The following is a 19,985-nucleotide window of genomic DNA, read 5'->3' as shown; positions in this document are numbered from 1 at the left end:
ATAACCAAAACAAAACAAAAAAAACCCACCAAAAACACTTCCCCCAAATGAAATGAAACCCAAACACAAAACAAACAAACAAAAAAACCCCACAAAAATATTACAAACAAAACAATAACAACAATCCCCTCCTCCCGTAGCATTTTACCAGGATGCTCAGAATGAGTCCTGTTGGGCATTCTTTTCCCTTGCCACTAACATGTGCCATTAATGAGAACAGTGTGTGGTTCTAAAGGAAGAGTAATGTATATGGTTTAGTCTCTAAATGGAGAGAAGGGCCTCTCTCAAATATCTGACACTGTCAAAGAGGGTTGTCCAGCCAAGTTTGTCCAAAATGCCGTTTAGAGGCAGAGGGTTGTGGGGGAAGGTTGGAAGAAGGGGATGAGGGTCTGGCAGGAAACAACTTGTATGGAAGTACAGAAATTCACACAGCTGTACCTGCCTCTATTCGTCTCTGCAGCCTTCAGCTGTCACTGTGTGCATGGAAGTCAGTCCAAATAATAAACCTAGAGCTTTATCGTAATTAACCTGACAACAAGTTGGTGTTTATTGTCTCCCAGCATGTCAGCTGAGGTTCCAAGGAATGAAATACCTTGTTGCTGTTTGAGATAGCTTTACTTTTGTTGAAATGAAAGCAATTTAAAGGAGATATTACAACGGACAGTAATTACTGTTCAATATTTCTTCTGGGGTGTAAATGGAAATTATTTGAAAAAGACTGATTCAGATAAGAATCCCACTCATAGAACTGAAGTTAGGCCTTCACAGTGACAAAACACAGTTATCACTACTTTATTTTTGTAATTTGATAAACTTTTTAGTAGGACTTTGGGTTTTTTATTTGGGGATTTTTGAGGGGTTTGGGGGTGGTTCTGGTTTTCTTAACATTAAAGCATTTTACCATTAGTGACTCTGTTGAGTAGATCTTTTCTTCACAGAGCTACTGCTTAAGTAGCTCTGAGTTTTGTTAGTCTGGTACTGGGGAATGTGTTGTGGCTCAACCTGAGCCAGCAGCCAAGCCCCAGGTAGCTGCTTACTCACTGCTCCACCCACAGGACCAGGGAGAGAATCAGAAGGGCAAATGCTAGAGAGCTCTCTCATGGGTTGAGATACAAGCAATTTGATAGGAAAACAAAACTCATGCACACAAACAAAGCCAAGTAAAGAATTAATTGACTGCTCCCCACAGGCAGGTAGGTGTGCAGCCATCTCCAGGAGAGCAGGGCCTCATGACACATGATGGTGACTTGGGAGGACAAACATCAGCACTCAAAATGTCCCCCCTTCTTCCCCCCACTTACTTCTTCCCCCCTCCACATACTGAGGATGATGATCTGGAATATCCCTTTTGTCAGTTTGGGGTCACCTGTTCTGGCTCTGTTTCTTCCCAGTCTCCCATTTACCCCTACCCTACCACTGCGGCAGCACAAAAAGTAGAAGAGGCCTTGGAACTGTATAGCCTGTGCTCAGAAATAACAACCTTCTCTGTATAATGAAGCCTCTGTTCAGCACAAGCCCAAAACACAGCCCCATGACAGCCAGTGTAAAGAAAGTTAACTCTACCCCAGCTGAAACCAGGACAGAATGTTGTGCTCCTTCTTGAAGGTAAATGATGTTAGAAGGGAGCTTGATTTACTGACCTTGAGTAAACTATACTGGTAGTTAAATATGTCTTCTCTAATTAATTTGACATCAAGATAGCCTCGTGGGCTTCATGTTTGACACACTTTAATGAAGAATTGGGTTCGAGTTTTTTTCCTTTATATTTAGAGGACTGCTTTGCTGTCTCATTGTTGAAAAGGTTCCCAAATCTGTGTGACAGTTGTTGCTCCAGAGTATAATGCATACATAAATCATCAACAGTAGACGCACAAAGTCACTGAGACTCCTTTTAACGTTTTTTTTTTTGCCCCTTAGTAAGTGGGGAAGGAAGAAAGGGGACCTGACAAAACCTTGTGTTTGCAAATTGGAACATTTGTTTGTCAGTGCCAAAGTACAAGCCTTCGTGTTGCTGCTTTTATCGACGTCCTCATGTTTCGCTCTCGAAAAAGCTATCTTTGAACACCAGGTGTCACTGTAACAAAGTGAAAAAGTTTGCTTGCAAGTTAGCTTCAAGCTGCTCGGTGATACACCGGGCTGGGTACCTCTGGGGGCTTTGTTTTCATTGCTCAGAGCTGGCTGGCCAGCTTTTATCTCAGAGGGAAGCGGCTCCCCTTGGTCTGTGCGCTGAGCTGCGACCCAGACCATCTACTCTTCCAGCAAGCTTATGAGGGAAGAGGTCAGGATCAAGGACAGACACCTGAGCTGGAAATTCTGCTTTTAATGTGAAGTTTGTTTGTAGGGAAAGCTTAAAAGGCTGTACTTCCCAGCCTGGCTAACCCACCTGCAGCTGCAGGAGCACAAGTAGGCAAGTGCTGAGTTTCCAAAAGTCAGAGCTACCGACCGCATACTGTAAGTTGGCCTCTTGTAATGTGAATATTTAATTAATTAGAACATATACATGCAAATAAAAATAAAACCCACACCAACCAAACAAACAAATGAACACTGCACAAACACAATAAATTACACAAATCAAAGGATTACACATAGTTAGATTAAGCTCAGCTCATTAATTTCCCCAGAAATCTTGGAGAACCTGGTGTACAGTTGTTGAGAGAGAAAGAAACCTGAAAATGAAAACGTACTGCCAGCACATCACATTTAACCAAGAACTCTCATTTTCCACAGCAGCTTCAGAGGAGCAACCCTGAGTTGCTTGTTGAGAGGACATGGAGGTGTGAGTCAGGACCAACACATTTTTTAGTTTTCTCTTTAGTTTTGGGGGGGAAAAAAAAGAAGAAGAAAAAAAAGAAGTATACATAGAAAAGAGTTAGTCTTTTGTGTCTTTTGTTAATTCCTGTTGTGAATTCTTTTTCAAAAATCACCTGTTCATTTACTATGGTGGGCCAGCCACAACTGAGGCCCAAATACTCACACAGCTGTTTCCTACAGCTTAACAGAGATGGCAAATTGAGACCCAACCCTAACCCCAATCCTATCTCTGAAAGTAAAATATAAAGTAAACAATTGGTGTTTGGGCAGTGCAAATCAAAAAGAGAAATTCACTTTTCACTTCCAGGAACTGTTTAGTTGTTACCAGAAGAGCAGGGCTTTGCCAGGAGTAACATTTGTGGGCTGCTGTGGTGAAAGTCAGCTCCATGTCAGCCAGACCCAATACATTCATGAACTGAATGTTCTTTCAGAATTGTTTCAATGTTAAAACAAACTCAGCTCTGAGCACCAAAAATATAAATTATTGCAAAACTTTCAGTGCAGACCTTTGCTGACACACACTGAACAAATTTATAAGAAACTATATCAGCATATACCTGAGGATCCATATGTACCAATCTAATTGTTTGCCTCTCACTAAAAGGAAGTCACAGTGTTCACTATGGGGTATAATGCATGATAAGCAGTTCTTTCCTTGAAATAAAGATTTAAACCTGTATTTTAAAAATAATTAATATATTCTTCATTAGTCAGCAACTGGAAGACTCAACAAAACATACAAAAAATAGTAAGGTGATAAATATTTAGGATACAGTTATTTAGAATCATTTGAGTTTGAGAAGAGCAGCAGCTTTTGAGTTTGTGGTTGGTCTTTTTCTCTTTTGGAAGTTCCTCAGTCCTTCACTTCATGACTCTGTGTGTGTGTGTGTTCTGGAGAACATTGAGTTTGAGTGGTCATGAGAGGGACATAGTACAATCATAAGTGCTTAGGAATAGAGACCTGAAAACTATTTATGGGCCACTCCTCCTTAGAGGTTTTCAGAGCTCCTTCTTGTTTCTTCCACAATTAATTTCAGACTTTGATTTGTGGTCTCTAGCAGATAATTATATGCATGAGAGCCTTCAAATCCATGCCAGCATGTTGTTTTATTTAGTGTTAAAGGTCTGAATGACTATAGAGCAGCTTTACAGAACAGCGCTGCACCAGTTTTCTTTCTGAGGTACTAAAGGACTTTCTGAGACATATCAAATTGTTCATTTATGTCAGGTGTCCTGTTTTTTTGGCTGGATTAATGTTTGTCTTCTTCCTAGCAGTTGGTACAGTGCAGTGGTTTGGATTTATGTTTTTGAAAGAAAGAAGAGTTTAAAGGGTTTAACACCAGCAACTAAGCTCCAAACAGCCACTGGCTGATTCTGCTCTTCACACTTTTCCTCTTTCCTCCTCACTTTCTGGTGGGATAAGGGAGAAAATCAGAGTAAAAAAGAAAAAGTGTGGGTAGAGATAAAGACAGTGCAATATGTACAGCAAAAGGTAAAGGGAAAGGTAAAGCAAGACGCACACACACAAGCAAAGAAAACCAAGGAATTTACTGCTTCCCATGGGCAGACAGGTGTTTATCCCTCTCCAGCAGACCAAGACCCCGTCACAGGTGATGGTGGGTTGGAAGACAAGTACCATTACTCCAAATGTCCCTCACTTCCTCTTTCTGCCTCTGCTTCATACACTTAGCATCATGTCCTATGGTGTGGAATATCCCTTTGGTCAGCTGGGCTCAGCTCTCTTGGCGGTGTCCTTTCCCCTGCCTCCTCTCTGGTTGTGTGGGATGAGAAACAGAAAAGACCCTGGTCCTGTGTAAGCACTGCGTCAAATCTAGACTGTATAAAAATCAGTATGAATCTCAGTACTAAATCTAATGGTGTCTGGATCAGACATTTTCAAATCTCTACTGTGCTAAAGGTGACTTTGAACATGAAGCCTTCTGCGTTGCAGGCACGCAGATCAAATCTTGCTCCTGCTGAGAAGACCTTGTGGTTCACATGGAATCTCACTGTAATGAGATGATTCACAAGCACATCCACAAGTGATTGTTTATCCAAATTGGTCACACAGAAGCTGTTTTGAAAAGCTGTTATAGCAGTGTTTATTTCTGATGTGAATTTCTCTTGCTGGAAAGGCCATTCTACCTAAGGAGGTCTTAAGTCTCAAATAAGGTAGATTTTGGGGAAAACTTTTTTCAGCCCAACAAATAGGTGTAATTCCTGTTCATCCCAAAAGTGAATTTTCTGACCCAAATCTTGGGAACTAAAGGACTCATCTTCCAATGGCCTAAAACAGGTGGACACAGAGGAGTTGGATAAGACAGCTACCAGCAAATCTCCTGTTCTTCTAGACTTTTCTCAGGTAGAGCTAAAAATTTCAAACATCTCTTCTCTGCTAACTTGACTGTTTTTTTACCCTCAGGGTATTTTGTGCATTGAAAACAAAATAGATGAAATTTAACAGCATCTGTTGAATCTTCCTAAATTCCCCCATAATTTTTGTTGCAAACTTAAATGATTTCTATGGTAACAGCAGAAGAGTGTTTCTAAATTTGTAACATCACATTGTGGGTGGGCATCAGTGCTTTTCTCTGCTGAAAGATATTTGCAATTGAACCATTATAGGTAAAGTCTAAGATTTGCTTAAAACAAATGATGCATTTTTATTGTTTTACTTTTTAGGGCTGATACAATAGGCAAGAAGTTCACTTTTGTTCACAATTCAGCTAATGAATCACTTACCTCGGCTACAGTAAATGTGGTGGCTGGATTAGCTGCACCAGCACTGTTCAGGTGCCAAGAACTCTTTCTTTACATAATGTTAATCATAAAAGTGTCAAAATCAAATGTCTGGTCACAGTCATAACTGATGGCTTCACCATGATTTACAATGTGAACATTTATAATTAAAGACCAAATCAACAGCATGAAATGGAAACAAAAATTGAAAGCTACAGCTTTCACAATATTGTTCTCATTTAGTAACAGTACTAATATTGAATTAAATTAGGTAAAATTAATATTTGTTATCACAGAAAAAATCTAGGAGTTCTTGACACCTAATATATGTAGGCATATCCCTCGTGCTTTTTAAAGTGGATAAGGTTGTGACAAGGTCTCTATTAAAAGTTGAAAGTAGTTTTTTTCCTGAGGAATATTTGAATTTGATCCATAGTGTTTCCTGAATTGCAAATGGCTCTGCAGTAAAAGGTACAGGCCATCATGTAAGTAAATTGTATATGGAAGTAAAGTGCATGGATATGGAACAAGATATGTTTGGTAAAGAGATGTAATATAATGTTTTAAGAGTTGGAGGTTACATTGGAAAATATCCTTTTGAAAGCTCTTTCTGGTGTACATAAAGTAACATCAAAACATAGAATAATTTGGATTGGAAGGATCTTAAAAATCATGTCGTTACAACCCCTCTAGCATGGGCAGGGACAACTTCCTCTCCCAGAACTACCAGCTCTTTTCCCTGCTAATTAGTAATGATTGGATGAGAGTTTGAGCAAATGGACAAGAAGAGAGAAATCTTGTCCTTTCTTTAGATAGTAGATAGAAATTAATAAGCAGAAATACTGTTTTCAATAACATTTTCCTAATCATATTTTTCAGACACTGCCTTCCTTACTAGCAATTTATTTCCTGATGCAAAAACAGCTACAGGGTCAAACATATCAATGCAGAAGACCTAGAAAATATTCCATGTACCACAAAACACTTGCTTTAAGAGATTAAAAAGTTCTCGTGGTCTTGTGCTGGCAAAAAACTGGAGTCTTAATTCACCTTCAGAAAATATCAAATCTGGTTTTGTGCCATCAAATAAAACCCAACAAACCCACTTTGACTCTGACTTGGTCACTTCATTTTTTACAATTGCTGTTTGCAGAGTGCAGGAATTAATCACTCTGATTAATATCTATGGTATTTCACATCAAATGCAGGCCTGTTTCTTTGAACAGTTTTTACTGAAGTGGGTCCAACTCAGAACACAATGTAGTTTCAATAAGGCAGGTCAGTTTAAAGATATAAATTATACATTCCCTCCCTGTTTCTAGCTTAGAAACAAGTAACCATGGTGACTGGAAAAACTTAACTTCTGCACATATTCTGAGATTGTCACCATTCACAGCTTTATTCCCTCCTTAATCCCCCAAAAAGAATTACCTTGCCAAAATAACTCCATTACTTCATAAAGTGATGCCAACAGAAAAGCTTCTTGCCATTCAGCCTAACTCCAAACTGCTGTTGTTGTATCACACAGCAGGTTATCTCTAATCTCATATGTGCAAGGCAGTTCTGATGACAAACCAGGAAAAAAAAAGCTGACCAAACAAGTCCAAAGGACATTCTCCATGAGAGATAAGACTTTCAAAAACACCCCTGTGCCTGGCAAACCTGGTCTGTGCTGACTCCTTGACACAGGAAATGTACGCTGTGCCCTGTGCAGCTCATGCAGCTGGCACAGGGTCAGCCAGTGCTTGGCAGGTTTGTACCCAACCTGAGAAGCATCTCCAGGATCACCACTGTGCTGGGAAGTCCAGCTTGGAAAGGCCAGGAGGGAGTCAATGCCCAGAGGGAGACAGAATGGGGGCTGCTGGTGGTGAAAGGAGTCCCTTGCCCCCATCTGTACCACTGCCACCACCAACCACCCTGAGCAGGCCCTGCCCAGCAAGGGTCACCCTCTCCCTTCATTTGGGGCTGCACAGTGGGGTTTCTTGACCAGTGAGCTATCTTCCTGGCACTAACAACTAATCCCCCAAAAGTTGTTCTTCTGTAGGCCTGATATTTACAGCATGTAGATCAATGTGGATTGTGCATGGTCATGCCACAAAAAATCATCTGCATCTTTCACCCCATTATAAATACATAAAGACAAGTATATCTCATCAGTATTACCTTAAAATGCATATGCCCATAAATTATCCTTACCATAAAGGGATGTCTGCTAGTGAGGTGCTCTGCTTGCACTCAGATATATTGCTTCATGGGGCTCTGTCTGACAAAACTGGAGCAGCAACAGTTCCACCTGATTAACTCTAGGATCATTATGGTGGCTGAGACCAGCTTTAGAGAAAGTATTTTCCTTTATTTTTCCCTGCTTCTATATACTGTGTATTTTGGAAGTGTAAGGAAGGCACTTTGGCATGTGTTTATACTCAACATCATACATTCTTAGTTCTTCAGTTTCAGTTGGTTAATCTGAAAATATGTCTTATCTTATAAAGCCTTCTCAAAAAGAAGAAGCTCAAGTACCAAGACAGACAGGGCACCATTTTCCAAAATCACTTTGCAAAGAAGCCTCCAGATCTTTAACTACTTTTGCTATATAATCATTCTGAAAAAATGAGAAAAAAAACTTGAAGCAAGGTTGTAACTGTTTCATTACAGCTCTTTTTAGAAAGAACAAAAGTTCACTCAACTATACTTCATGGAGCAAAGTCTCAGCTGAGGAGAAAACTTGCCTTTAAGTGTCTTCTGAACCATGACTGCAAAATGGAAATTGAGGCTGCTTATTCCTGTAATCCAGATCAAGTTTTAAAACTGAGAGTGTTCACCTCTGCAGGACTGTGACTGTATTAACACCAGAGCTGGACATAGTGCCAGATTAGTATATTTTGATGGAAAGTAAGAAACAGAAGAATGCTGCTGCTAGCTATAAGGTCTTTTCCTGAAGACACACTAAATCACACCCACAGTATTACAGGGATTCTCTGGACTGTTGATAAAAATTATATTTTGTTCTAGTAATAGGAACATATTAAATTTTCCTTCCTTCATTGCTGGCAAATATAAACTGAATTTTGTAGCAGAAAGAAGTAGGAGTGAGAAAAGATGGAGGGGAGCTCAGTGTAATTTTGAGGGATCCGAGGAGGCTGTTGGGGTCCAGTCAGGATAAAGAAGATTTCTTTCTTCCCATTATGTGTTGTGGTAGAGCTGGTTTGGTGGGATAGGCTGATGACCATCTCTCCTTGTCTACACCCAAAACTGGTGTAGAGTAAAACCGGAGATGCATGATCATCCCCTTGTAAAGATAAGGAATATAAACTGAAGTTTCATTCTTTTTGGAGTATGTCAAACCCTACCAGCCCCAGGCTAGGATTATCTCTGGAGATACTTGCCGATGCCTGGTGGTTCAGTTCTTGACTTTGGCTAAGCTGTTCCCTGACACAGTCATCACTGATCGTTCCCAGAAGCTGAATTACCAGGTGAGACAGCCATGCATCTGAAAATTCAATTATTTTTTGGTTTATAGTACAAGCTTCTTTGGAGATTATGTTGTTTTAATCCTTGCAGTTCACAAATGCAATGCAGTACATGACATACATACCCTTTAGCATTTCTGTAGTATGATATTCAACTCAAACAATATTTGGAATTTAAAAAAGCCAACTAAAAGTACTCATAATTTTAAACCCTCTAGCCGATAAGTTCCAGTTATTTTGTGTGGAAACTAAAGACTGATATCTTCCTCTTTCATTTAAACAAAGATGAAATAATTTTTGAGATGTATGATAAGACCTTTTCCTAAGAAGTAGAAACCTTTTTTTTTCGGCCGTACTCCCTGATCTACAATAGAAAGAAGTGCACTCCAAAATTTTAAATAATTATGTTGGTCTTTGAATTAATGATGTTATGGTTTTCTCTACCAAAAGTGCATGGATGAATTTGATTAATGAAAAGAGATTTAAGGAGATGAGTCAGGGAACAAAGTAGATGAACTCAGAAAACCTGTGCTATATTCTGAGGTCATGTTTCACATTTCTGTTTCTGCCCAAAGGTTTCACCAAACTCTTCTGAAATGAGGGTGTGAGGGATTCTTTGGGGAGGTATTTGCTGAAAGAGATGATTTCTGTTCTTTCTCTTTCTGTGGAATCTCTTGACCATCAAATCAGACAGCTGTATCTTTTCTGAGGTTTGATCTGGTTTAGCTTGAAATTCTTTTAAGCTACAGTGTTACTGAGCCAAAACCTGTGCATTGCTTACTATGCTTTATTAAATGAAATTTAAATTATTGCCTCTCTTACCTCTTACCTTCTCTTACCTACCTCAGGCATCACACCTGTTAGAGACTTTGTTCTGTGAGTGTGGCAGCCACACATATCTGACTGATGTCAGAAGCTACAGATTTTGTAAGGTTTGTTTGGTATGGTTGCATAAGAATAGTACGACTAAGACAGTGATATCCAGTGTGCAACTGTTAGAAGGAATCAGACAGCAGTCACCTAACAGGTAACACCCCTCTACAAAATCAGTAACACGTGTCTGGAATGACCATATTAAGCTGGTTTTGACCTACAAAAGGAGGAAATAATAGTTTGGGCCAAGCATGCCAAATTTGTTTCTCATTTATCTCAGTGGTCCTGAGCCTAGCCATCCTGACCTCAGAGAACTAAAGCCAGTCAACCCTGTGAAATCAAGAGCCAGCAAGGTGTATCATACATGTGGTATGATATACATAAGGCCTGACTAATGATTAATTTTTAGTTGCTAGGGGAAAAAAAAGAAAAAAGCATTTGCCAAGTCTTTGAGTATAAGTAAAAACAGCCTGGAAGTTTTGAGGTTATCTGCTCCCATCACAGCAATCCCCAGATGCCGGACAAAAACAGCTGCAACACCACCAAAAGACACCACTGTTTATGTCTTCACAATGGTCTTTATGCTTTAATAGATAGGAGCACTAGAGCCACAAGACAGACATTACTGCAGGGAACACCTGAGGAGCAGACTTTTCTCACAGATAATGTCTTTTACAAGCACACATTACCTGCCCTGATAAATCTGTTTTACAGAGTTATACATGCTAATATTCAAATCCTTCACACCCCTGAGAGAATGTACATACTATTGTGAGAAGAGTAGTTACATTATCATCACAATTTAACCTTACAGATGGTTTTCAAAAACAGTAGTTTCAAAAACTAGTTTCAAAACTGGTTTTAGCAGAACAGTTAAGCTATTAATGAAGTCTAATTGTACTATTTTCTGATTAATTACACTGTATCTATATCTCAGCCTTATAAGGTAAACTACCTGATTTGGTAGGACAAGCTTTTTCTGACTGTGCTTCAAAAACTAAAAAATATTAAAATCTACTTTATGACTGACAGAAGGCTGCTGATGTCTGGTGATTTTTTCCCTCTCACCACTGTTGATCACCTTGGCCTGGACCACACCACTGTCATCATAGCACAGCCTTCAGCAAAGACTCCAGGCCCTGCTGCACCCCTGCTGCAGACAGCACCCTGTCCCTCTGAGATGGCTTCATTCCCTACAGCCTGGCAGCTGTTGCAGCATTATACTCAAAATCCTGCTTATGCAATAGAGGAATCATAACTTACATACAAGTAAATAGAAATATATTGTTAGGATGATGTTGGATATGAGGGAGGGTAACCTGGCTGTGAGATCTGATATGCCATTGATGGCGTGGGTTGATCTGACTGATCTGGTTAGCTTAGGCAGGTGTTCCCTTTCTTCCTTGACATTTCATGTGTGTTTCTCTTAATGATGTGTGCTTGGTTAATGAGTAGAGCCTCCCCAACAGACATGGTATTGCTCATTGGTCAGAGGTAGCTGTGCTCCCCTGCTAGAAGGCACAATAAGCTCAAGGTCCATTTGTAGATAAATGTAGGGTAATCATGTATCCAGTAATGAAAACACATTCATATGAGAAGCTGCATGTGCCAGTCTGCCAGTGGCTTTTAAGAAAAATTTTAAATTTCTTAGGGCAGTGAAGCATGGGAAGGATCTAGAGAGTAAGTCATATAAGGAGTGGCTGAGGGAGCTGAGGTTATTTAGTCTGGAGAAAAGGATGTTCAGAGGGACCTTATCACTCTACAGCTACATAAAATGAGGTTGTAGCCTGTGGGGTTGGTCTCTTCTCCCAGGCACTGAACAACAGAGCAAGAGGAAATAGCCTCAGGCTGAGCCAGGGGAGGCTCAGGCTGGACAACAGGAAGAATTTTTCTTACTAAAAGGGTTGTCAAGCTCTGAACAGGCTGCTCAGTGAAAGTGTTCAAGAAATGACTGGACATGACACTTACTGCTATGGTCTAGTTGACATGGTGGTGCTCAATCAAAGGATGGGCTCAGTGATCTTGGAGGTCTTTTCTAATCTTAATGATTCTATGATTCTCTGATCTAGATTTAATTATTACAGAACATGAACTAATAGAATTTCAGTCAAATCCCTTCTATATGGAAAAGTCTTGGTAATAATAAAATTAAAAGGGAAACACACCCATTCTGTAGTTTTTATTCCCCTTTTCCTAGAGCTCATCTTCCCACTTCTCCCCTGCATCTTGAAGTCAACAGATTTGGGCCCCTAGAGAGGGAAGTGTCCAAAGCTGTCAGCCTCATGAATCATTCAGGAGGAAAAAGATACAAATTTCACTGGTTTCTTCTTTCTCTCTCCAGGAGCCACTTGAGGCCACTTGTGCACATTTTTTTTTCATTTTCCTTTTTCTTCAGTGGTATATAGCATAATACTACATCCAAATTTACTATGTATGGTGCTCTATACATATGGCATATTTATTTGTTCTCTTTGTTATCTTTAAAATCAGTTCTGGCCAGCTCTGGGTCTGCATTTCTTTAACTGATCACAGGAGAGTGGTTTATAGATGCAAAGCCTCTCTCCAGTGCCAGCCTTGTTCCCCACTTTCTATCATCCCATGCCTGTACTCCTCTGCATCATATTGTGCATCGCTCTGCTTTTCAAACCTTTGCTATTGTACCAGACCTGTGTTTCTCTGCCTTATGCCTTTGTGTCAGAGGTATAACTATCCCATTCTGCATAGAATGGCTGCTCATTACTGTTACTTGTAAAAAAAAAGAAGTGGTTTGTACTATACACAATTAAAACAGATTCATCACCAGCTCTTTCTCAATTAAAGGAGTTGCTTTCACATCTGAGACAATGAAAAGAAAGCTACTGGCCAACAAAAATTCAGCCAGAACAAGACTGCTGATCTTCCTACCCAAGGTCTTGCAAATTCAATAAAAAGAGTAAATGTGACAGGTCTGAGCCCCTGTTAGCTGCTCTGAGCCACTGTGAAAATGGGGAAAGATAACATTACTGCCACTTCTACCCTAAAAAGCCAACTGCCAAGTGCTTTAGGAGCATGCTTATTCCTGAAATTTTTGACAGTAAGGAGAGAGGGAGTTGTCACTCCTCAAAGGTATTTCATTGAGAAAGGTTTTATACAAAAGAGATATGAAGCTGTTAGAGAGTGTCCAAAGGAAGACCACGAAGATCGAAGGGCCTTGGGGGGAAGCCTTGTGAGGAGTGGCCTTGAGAGGAGGAGACTGAGGGGAGACTTCATCACAGTCTTCAACACCTTCACGAGGGGAAGCAGAGGGGCAAACACTGATCTCTTCTCTGCAGTGACCAGTGACAGGACCCAAGAGAATGGGCTGAAGTTGTGTCAGCAGCGGTTTAGGCTGGATGTTAGGAAAATTTTCTTCACACAGAGGATGGCTGGACACTGGAACAGGCTCTCTGGGGAAGTGGTCACTGCTCCAAGCCTGACACAGTTTGAAGGAGCATTTGGCCAGTACTCTGAGACACCTGGTGTGGCTCTTCGGAATTGTGCTGTACAGGTCCAAGAACTGGACTCAGTGATCCTTGTGGGTCCTTTCCAACGCAGCATAGTTTGTGATTCTGTCACCTAGATGAAGTCACCTGTCACCTAATGCATCAGCAAGTTTGCTGATGATACCAAACTGGGGAGAGTGGCTGATCCATCTGAGGGCTGACCTTCAGCAGCACCTTCGTAGGCTGCAGATTTGGGCACAGGGAATCCCAATGAGGTTAAAAAAGGGCAAGTGTAGGGTGCTGCACCTGGTGAGGAATAATCCCAAGTAGCAGCACGGGTCAGAGGATGACTGGCTGGAGAGCAGCACTGCAGAGAAGACCACAGAGCCTTTGTGGATGACAAACCTGTTGAACATTTCTTCCATATATGGGAAGGTGATCACAGAAAGTGATCAACACTTTGGTTCTCATGTGCCTTTGCAAAGTTTCCACAATTTCCTTAATGGTCTTGTCTGGCACTAAACTGAGACTGACTGGTCTTTAATTCCCCGGGTATTTTTTACTCTTTAAAAAAATGTATATTATATTTCCTTTTTTCCATCATCAGGGACTTCACCTGACTGCAATGATTTTTCAAAAATTATGGATAGCGGCTTAGCAATTTCATCTGCCAGCTCCCTCAGGACCTATGGAGGAATCTCATTGGGTTCCATGGACTTATATACACTCAGGTTCCTTAGGTGGTCTTGAAACTGATCCTCTCCTATGGTGGACACAGCAATTTTATTCTCCCGATTTTTAAATTTTCTGTTCTGGACTTGGGAGGTGTGGCTGGAGAACATAATCAGAGAACAGACTTGGACTTCAAGCACAAAAACATTGTCCTTTTCAGAGAATTTGTATGTGGGATCTCAGAGGAGGTATCTCTGAAGTGGAAAGAATTCCAGCAAAGCTTGTTGGCCTTCAGAGACAACATTCTCCAAGTAAAAAAAATGGTCCATCCTCATGGAAAAAAGGAGACATATCAGGAGGCCAGCTTGATGAAGCAAGCAAGTTGTGACATATCTTCAACACAAAAAAAAGCAAATATAGGTGGGGGACAGGGGCAGGATGTAAAGAAGGAATAAATAAAAATGGCCAAGGCATGTAGAGGCAGAATAAGGGAAGCCCAAATTCCAATGGCTTGCAAGAAGTGTCAGGGGCAATGGATGTTTTTACTACTACATTAGGTACAGGAGGCTGACCATTGTCACATGGGGTAGGTGATTCAATGACAGCAGGCATGGATAAGGCAGGTCTTCATCACCCTGCTTGCTGTCACCAGCAAAGTCTGCCAGGCCTCTGCACTCAGTGAGGGAGAAGAAGAGCTACCAGCCTAGTTTAATGGTCAAGTCAGGGATCATGCAGGAGCACTTAACACCCACAAATGTCCTGACACCTGTCCTACTGCACCCCAGGGTGCTGAGGGATGTAGCTGATGTCCTTGTACAACCAGTTTCCATCAGCTTTCCAAGGCTGTAGATACGAGGGAGAGCCCCAACAACTGGAGAAAACAAAGTGTCAGAGCTACCTTCAAAAATGGGCAAAAGCCACTTTGATATGCCTGTTGGCTGGCCATCACTTTGGGGTAAAATCAAGGAGGGAGACATCCTGGAGCCCACATCTGGGCATCTGAGAGAGAAGACAGTGATGGGGAGTAGTCAACAAGAATTTATTAAGGTTATTTGTTGCTGCTGGAGAAAGATTCTCTGCAGTAAGACTCTTAATCCAAAGAATTTACATTTGCAGAAATAAATGAGCATGAATAAACATTCATCTGAAGTAAACACAAATTGAGCTATGTGATGTTTACTTCAGTTGTGAAATGCTTACTTTTTTAGAGGTTGGTTGTTTGGAAAGTGGGAGCCAGTGCCAAATTCTTGTAACTCCCAAGACTTGATGGAAGATTACCCGACATTGTATTTATTCAACAGAAAAATGATTATATTTTTGCTGCATTTTTATCCTTTTATGTGGTAGCTCTATTATGTGGGATGTTGAAATATGTACATAATGAACAAATTCTTAGTGATATAATCTGCAGAATGTTTCTTCTGCTGCTTTCTATCCATCACTATGTTTTCCTGAATACAATGAATGATCATTCTATGGAATAGTCAATATATACCATCCTAGTAGCAGCACTAGCCTCTCTCATTTCTAAATAGTTTCAGAAAATAAAATGAAAACTGCTTTCTCTTATTTCTCCTATTGCACAAGAGCTGAAAATACATGATTCAATAAAACACATTTTTTTGTTAAGAGAAAGATCCAAAAGGAATGACCTGTAATAATAGGTCATTATTATTTAGATTCCTGAATATGCATTTTGTTAAGAGAAAGATCCAAAAGGAATGACCTGTAATAATATTTTAGATTCCTGAATATGCGTTCCTCCTTTAGTGTTCACTGAGTCTTCAGGATGACCGAATGGAAATATGAAGCTTGTTTTCCAACTAGTGGGAGTCAGCTCAGCTCCATTAAGGATCAATCTATGAGGCAAGGTGGCTTCAGAGTGTCAGGCTCAGTATAAATGCAACACTTAGAATCTTGAAGGGGAAATTCAGTTTAGCCATGAAATTTATATATGTTATGAGCTGATATGAGACATGAGAGAAGGACTTCCCCATTATTAAGAACAGAAATAAAATTTAATCACACTTCACAAATAGTTAGCTCATAAATAAAAAAAAAACCCACACTGAAAATTATGCTAATCTGAAGCAGAATAGTATGGAAACCTACATGATACATTCAGTAATTCTACAGAGCTTCCCTAATGCAGAAAGCAGCAATCAATCTTTCAAACCCTGTCTTTCAAATATAAAAATAAACAATTTCTCAAGTATCTGCCTGTAGAAGTAATGTTAGAAATAATGAAGAAACAGTTTTATTCAGGGTCCCAAGACAGAAAGAAGGGAATTATACAAAAGAAAAATTCCCTTCACTTTCATTAAGAACAATGGACTAACTTCTTTCCAGAATAAAGTCATCACCTTGTTTATTGGGTCCTTCTTTAATATGCTATTCACAGTACTTGCCACAAATCTTACAAATGCAGTCTTAGTCTTCTCTTACTACTGCAGCTGCAGTGATGTATAATTTGAGTTCATAGCAGATGCAAGTCTTATTGCAGCCTCCTCTTATGGAACTTCCAGTGGAAAATAAGGAAATTAGTTTGATGTGCTGTTGTTTAGGAATGGCATTCTCCAGTACTGCGCTCCCACTAAAACCAGGCACTGCTTGTTCTCTCCTCCCCCTCTCCGGTGCTGTGTGCTGGAGAGGGGAGCTGGGGGCACAAAAGGCAAAGACCATGGGTTGGGATAAGAACAATTTACTGGAAATAGCAATGAGATAAGAAAATGAATACAAACAGCCACAATATTAATGACAGAATGTACAAAGGACAGTGATTCACATGTAAAATGCTCACCTACAACCATGACCAAGAGGGAGCCCTTCTCCCTGAAAGAGATTCCCTTCCCCCACTCCTGGCAATGAATTGAGGTAGTATAGAATAACTTCTGGGTTCTGGCCATACCCCTCCTGGCTACTGCAAAAAATGAACCCTGTCCTGGCTGGAACAAGAATAGACATGAAATAAGTTAATTAATTTTTATTTTCTCCCTTCCTTTCTTGTCCTTCTGTTACTGAATTCCCAGATTCTTCATCCAAAGTCTTCCAGCCACAGTCTGTTGTAACTGGGGCCTTTGAAATGGCTTAGAGAACAGGTATACAACCTGAAGCTAGATCTTGACGTGGTAGAAATAGCTGCGGCCATTATAATTATGAAAGAACAATTTACTACCTGAAAGAACAACCTGAGAGAACAACTACTTGTAGAGGCTACTTCATATTAAGAGACAGGCTGACCTCAGTTTTGTCTCCTCATACTGCCCTTGAGATCTCTTCTTGAGATAAAATTAAGCTTCCAAATTTTCAAATATAAATCTCACAAGCCCTTTAAGAAAATACTTTAGGGGTAGGAGCTTCAGGGCTAGTATAATAAGCTGTTTCACATCCTCCACATTGAAACCGCCTCTCTGAAATTTTTTATACCTCGGTTAGAGATCTGTTCAGCAGAAAGCTATGAAAAAGCTCTTTTTTGGCAAGTACTGTGGTACTGTGCAAGCAAGTACTTGATGGAGATTGGACAGTCACAACAAAAAGAGCTGCTGCTAAGTGGAACATATAAATTCAGAAGCTTAAGTCAGAAAAAAGGGAGAAAAGCAGGCCCAGAAGCACTGATTAACTTGCACATACAAGCCTATCTGTACCCCTTGTGAAATAGATATTGTCTTAGCAGGCACACTTTCACTGCAAAGGCATATAATATGTAACCAGTCTTAAAAAAATCCTCAAGACTATCTTTAATCAGGTGCATCTGAGCATGATTTAAGAGAATGAGTTATGAACAAAGTGGGTGGTTGCATGTGGGAAGTGAATGAAGTTATTTGGCAGTGAGGAGTTAACAAATTCTGGTGGGTGTTGCTATTTTTGTTTAAGGCACACTGAGTTGCTGTTAGTATTAATACAACCTTCAACTTTTCAGTTGCTTAGTCTTTAACCATTATAGGGTAATAGAAAAGGTATCTTCTCAGTCCCAAAGCTAGTTCAATTAAGTTGCCTGGAAAATGAGCTACAGTCTGATTTTTCTGATCAACTCCTTCACTGTACAAACTTGTCCCACAATATAAACATTCCTTCTCCCTAGAGGAAGAAATGGGTCCCTATCACTAATAAAATAAGATTTTAATGTACACAAAATCTTGTATTTCTGCTGTACTATACCGCCAAAAATATAGAGAAGTATAAACTCCAGTTTAGTTTTGTGGTGAAAAATGCAATTGCTCACTTTTCTTTTTGCAGTTTGGTTGTGTCAAAATAACCTGACCTTTTCAGTTCAAACTAACTGCTCACCTGAGGAGTGAAAGATGCAAATGCTTTCTCTGCAGATCAGCCTTCCTTATATTATAGATACATATTATAATATTGGCTTTTTGCAAGTGTTAAAATGGATTTTATATGTGTAGTGTTAAAATAACTTTGTTATAAAGGTATAATTTTTATTTCTGTTGTTAATTAAGCTTAGACATAGTAGTGGAATAGTTATGCTTGTGTTAAAATGTCTGCTTGGATGAGATAAGATCCAATGAACATAGGATGAGGACACCTGCTACAGATATTCCAACTCACCATCTGAAGTCAGTGTGGACCAAGGCCTGAACTGGAAAGGATAAGGAGAAGGAGCCAAAACCACGGCCAAGAAACATGCGTGCTCTTAAAAGGTGGGCCCAAGGAGGGGCCATGTAAAATTGTTCCTGGAAAATGTGAACTAGTTTATGGAAATGCATGAGGGTCTATGAATATGAAAAGAGCTGATGTAAGGAAAAAGGTATTTAAAGGTATCCACAAAGATAACAGTGTGGTCTTGGCTGAGTACCAAGAGGCACCTGGCCTTTTTAACCTTTGCTCTATGGTTCTTGTCTCCTATTGTCCTTTATTAAACTTTCTAAATTTTCACATGAGAGTGAACCTGTTTTTCACACTTATAATTTGATATCATTTTTTTATATATAAATTTTGTGATTTCATAGATGAGGTGAAATCAGGAAGTCTAACAGCAACAATTTCAAAATCATTGTCCATTATTTCAGTTCAGCCAGTTCAAAATTCCTAAAAATACATGGGATTTAAGTTTTGCAACAACAGAACATACTTTGAGGTCAGTGCTTGAGGAGCCACTCATAGCAAGAAATCAGCTGGGGTAACTGAGAGGCCCAAGACATTTTGCAGTCAGAAGCTTGCTCGGATACTTTACATTTCTGCTTGATTTCCCTGATGTGACACAACAGACCTGGCATCACTGGAACATTGCTTAAAATCATCTAGCACACAGCTTTGGAATAGCCCAGACACATCCAGTTTTGTTAGTTTCCCAGTGTCCCCTGGCCACCTGCTGTGCTGTGCAAATGCCTCTGGAGTAATCATGTGTTTCCTAGAAACCAGGAGTTGTCACACATCTCTTGTACCCAGACCACCATCTAACTGATCATGATCCTGTTTGGGGTTGTGCCTGGGCTTGGCAATCCCCTCTGCACAGGGGATGGCCTTCCCTCTTGGTTGTCATTACTGCAGTAGTGGATACCAATTACATGACAGTTTCAAAATCTGTCTGGGTTTGTCATAGAATTTATCTACCCAGAACCTTCACTGAAGAACGGCACACATACATGATCTCTAATATTGCAGGCCTGGGAGGTCTGTAGTTTCTGCAAATACAGCTCATTAACTAACACTTACACTTTTCAGGAGGTAATGTTTTACCTAAATCTCTTGGGGAAAAATAGCATTTTAAAAGAAAAAAAAAAAATAGAATGAAGAATTTTCTATAACATCCATTTTTGAGAATAGAATTAGAAATCAGTGTTGATACTATGGGAATTACAGAACTTATCCTGGGTATGTAAGCCCTTCCCTTCCCTTCCCTCTCAGCCCAGCAGGTGTTTCTGCCTGTATTTGCCTTGGAAGCTGTAGGGTTGGCACACAGCAAAACTCGTGTAGAATCACATAGTAGAAGTTCTCTTTC

At 40.1% G+C, this 19,985-nt stretch overlaps 1 long non-coding RNA gene across 1 annotated transcript; it reads right to left on the bottom strand.

Moving 5' to 3' along the window:
• Position 1: 1 nt before the first annotated feature.
• On the bottom strand, positions 2 to 18,875 carry LOC120507108. The gene is made up of 3 exons (XR_005628685.1): positions 16,830 to 18,875; positions 15,756 to 16,685; positions 2 to 15,681 (listed from the first exon to the last, which is right to left on the bottom strand). It is a non-coding gene; the product is annotated as an uncharacterized LOC120507108 (long non-coding RNA).
• Positions 18,876 to 19,985: the final 1,110 nt, after the last annotated feature.

Source organism: Passer montanus, unplaced genomic scaffold (genome assembly GCF_014805655.1).
Source record: "Passer montanus isolate IOZ18808 unplaced genomic scaffold, ASM1480565v1 scaffold105, whole genome shotgun sequence".
In the NCBI taxonomy this organism is placed as follows: domain Eukaryota; kingdom Metazoa; phylum Chordata; class Aves; order Passeriformes; family Passeridae; genus Passer; species Passer montanus.
Note: the sequence above shows the minus strand (reverse complement) of the source record. Positions and strands in the feature narration are given on the sequence as shown.